General features: G+C 39.1%; 1 pseudogene; it reads right to left on the reverse strand.

Annotated features, from left to right (window-relative positions):
- LOC140960970 (1-aminocyclopropane-1-carboxylate oxidase homolog 1-like) overlaps positions 1-3,214 on the reverse strand; it is a 5,668-nt pseudogene extending 2,454 nt beyond the window's left edge.
- Positions 3,215-3,837: the final 623 nt, after the last annotated feature.

Raw genomic sequence — 3,837 nt, forward strand, 5'->3', positions numbered from 1 at the left:
GGGCAGGTTTTAAGTTTATGATGAAACTCAAAGAAACAAAAAAAATGGTCTCCATCTGGAATAAAGAGGTCTTCGGTGATCTTAATATCAAAATTAAAGAATTGCAAAATAAGATCTCTCATTTAGATGCGACAGAGGCAGACGGATCTTGGTCAATCGAATTACAGGAGCAGCGGCGGGATGCAAGATGTGAGTTGGAAACTTTTACTATCCGGAAACTGCAGATGGAAGGTCAAAAGGCAAAAGTTAAATGGCTGAAAGATGGGGATCAAAACTCTAAGTTCTTCCACTCGTTGCTGAAAAACAGAAGAAACAAAGCGATGATTGATAAGATTGAGTTGGATGATGGGTCATTACTTACAGAGGAATCAGAGATTGAGAAGGCAATCATCGATTATTACAAAATATTGTACAGAAAATCTGAAGGAGATGGTCCGTGTTTAGAGGGTCTGGAGTGGATGCCGTTAGATTCCACGGAGGCTGCAAAGTTGGAAGAGCCATTCTCCGAGGAGGAGATCAGTCGTGCAGTTCATCATTGTGATGGTAACAAGGCTCCGGGACCGGATGTGTTTACATTAGCTTTCTTTCAAAAAAGCTGGGATACTATTAAAGATGATCTCTTGAAAGTCTTTGCTGAGTTTTTTGAAGATGGTATCGTTAATGGAATTACCAATGAAACCTACTTGTGTCTCATTCCAAAAAAGCAAGAGGCCACGAAGATCAAAGACTTTAGACCAATCAGCCTAATCACCAGTTTGTACAAAATTTTGTCTAAAGTTTTAACCAACAGATTGAAGGAGGTGATGAGCATAACAGTGGCGGAGAATCAATGTGCTTTCATTCGTGGAAGACAGATTACAGATTGTTGCCTCATAGCCAACGAAGTCATCGAGGAGTATAGAAGGAAAAAAAAGAAGGGATGGATCTTGAAAGTAGATTTTGAAAAAGCTTATGATAATGTGGATTGGAGATTTCTAGATTTCGTGCTTGATAAGAAGGGTTTTGGAGTTAAGTGGAGGAAATGGATCAAGGGTTGTGTCTCTAATGTGTCGTATTCAATTTTCATTAATGGGAGACCAAGGGGGAAGTTTAAAGGGGAAAGGGGTCTCAGACAAGGGGACCCTTTATCACCTTTTCTCTTTAATCTTGTGATTGATGGGCTAGGAAGAATGGTTGATCGGGCAAAGTCTACAAACACAGTCAGAGGACTCGAGGTTGGGAGAAACAAAGTAGAAGTCTCACACATTCAATTTGCGGATGACACTCTCTTTCTCGTTCAATCTGAGCAACATTTGAAGGCCGTCGTAGAACTCCTTAAAGTGTTTTGTTCGAAATCAGGGTTGAAAATTAATTTAGAGAAAAGTTCTTTGCTTGGTTTGAACCATTCGGGCGTTGAAGTTGATGGTGTGGCAGCGGAGATTGGTTGTAAGAAAGAAGATTGGCCTATTAAGTACCTCGGTGCACCATTGGGAGGAAACCCATCGAAATTGGAATTTTGGGGACCTGTAATTTCTAAGATGTCCAATAAGTTGGCTAGTTGGAAAAAGGTATTCCTATCTAGAGGTGGTCGATTAACACTGATTCAGTCAGTGTTAAGTGCACTACCTACTTACTTTATGTCACTATTCATGGTCCCAAACAGAGTGGCAAAGCAAATGGAAACTTTGATGAGGAACTTTTTGTGGGACGGTCCTAATGGGGAGATGCACTGCCACGTTATTAACTGGGCTCAGGTGTGCAAACCAAAAGACAAAGGAGGTTTGGGTTTGGGTAACATCCGCCTAAGGAATAGGGCTCTTCTTGGGAAATGGTGGTGGAGAAATGCGGTAGAGAAATATCCTTTGTGGAAAAGAGTTGTGGGTAGCATTTACGGGTTTCAAGATAACGGCTGGGATTTAAGAGTGGCAAGAAACTCAACTTTCAAAAGCCCATGGAAGTTTATCTCTCGGACCCATCCACTTTGTCAGCACTTGATTGGCTCGGTACTTAAGGGTGGGAATATTATTCGGTTCTGGGAGGATAGATGGGTGGGTTTGTGTCCTTTTAAAGAGTGTTTTCCTCGTCTTTTTCTTATCTCTGAGTATACTAATAAACCAATTAATCATTTCTTCTCGGTCTCTAATAGTCAAGGTCTTTCAGTCGTTCAGTGGGATGTGCGCTTCAGAAGAGGGTTGAACAATACTGAGTTAGGAGAATTCACATCTCTAACGGGGGTTTTAGATTCAGTATCTTTGAGTGCGGGGGTAGGGGATGCCAGGGTTTGGTTAGGGGACTCTTCGGGGGTATTCTCTGTTAACTCGTTCTACTCTACTTTTTTTCACAATGTTTCTGATCCATCTTTCCCTTTCTCCTCTCAAATCTGGAAAGTACCGATCTCACATAAGGTGAAAGTGTTCTCTTGGATCGTTGCGCTGGGAAAATTGCAGACGAGTGACAGAGTGCAGAAAAGATATCCGAATTATGCCTTATGCCCTCAGTGGTGCGTTTTGTGTAAGAACAATGAGGAAAACCAAGATCACCTCTTGATTCACTGCTCTTTTACAAGACGTTTATGGATTAATGTTATGCAACACTTGGGATTTGAATGGACCTTTCCTCTCAACTCAAGAGACATGTTCGTTATGGAGCACAGTTACCTCAAGGGAAAGGGCCTCAGAAACTTTTGGTCCATTATTATTCACTGCTTATTTTGGTCGATATGGCTTGAGCGCAATAACAGAGTTTTCAATGAGATAGAAGAGTCTTCAGAGAATTTATGGGAGTTAATTAAAATCAGAGTGGCGAGATGGACACTAACCATACCCTCGTTCCAACACTTACTGTTATCAGATATTGCTAGGGATTGGTGTTTTATTTGTTCTTGAATTGATCATAGATTTAAATTCAAGTTGTGGATCGTGGATCACTCATCCACTTCGCATTGTAAACCTTTCATATTATTATTAATTTTTTAGTTTCTTATAAAAAAAAAAATAATTGAATGACCACATTAGTTCAAGAGTAAAAAATGGAACATGATTGTATCTAACTCGCAAACTGACCTGCATGCTGCCGGTAATTCCTCCGCCGGAGGTGATTCCGGAGCCATTACGCAGTGAAACGAGTCCCTCCAGTTAGCAGCTGGTGAAATATACAGATCGAAATTGCTGTAATACGATGATTCTGTCGTTGCTAATTGAGTTTCCGCTGCGTCGTTTATGCCTGGAAACACCATTTGTCCTTCTGATGTCTTGGAAAAGTAACCCCGATCGAGTGTCGTTGTTTCAAGAAGTGGGAAGGAATCGTTAATTTCTGAAGATTAAAGGAATCCATAGTTTGCAGTATAGAGTAGTAGAAGACATGAGACAACAGGAGGCTTATGGATGCAAGTGTTTAAGGGTAGAGATTTGCCAGCCATTCACTTAAATAAAATTATTTTAATGTATTAAATAATTAATATAGTAAAGTACAATAAATGAAATTTAAATAATATTTTAGTGGATCGAGGGTGTTCGAGTTGGTTTTATATCAATATTTTTTTGGATGAATCTATCGCAAAAGTTTATTCAATTTATTTGATTAATGTGATTTACATGATATTATATTAACCATGAGCTTATCCCGTGCATATCGAAGAATAATGAGTGATGATTTCCATTATCATAGAAAAAATTATTTATTACTATATTAAGTCATTAAGAGTAGTGTTAATGTGAGAACCAAGAATACTACATCTACAACACTTGGAATTAAAAAATTTAAGCAGTTAATAAAACCATGCAAACATCGCCACATTTTCGAAAATTTGAAGGGCATTTAGCTAAAGTAATAACAAGCTAATAAATGACTATTTGACCA

Source organism: Primulina huaijiensis, chromosome 16 (assembly GCF_012295235.1).
Source record: "Primulina huaijiensis isolate GDHJ02 chromosome 16, ASM1229523v2, whole genome shotgun sequence".
NCBI lineage: Eukaryota > Viridiplantae > Streptophyta > Magnoliopsida > Lamiales > Gesneriaceae > Primulina > Primulina huaijiensis.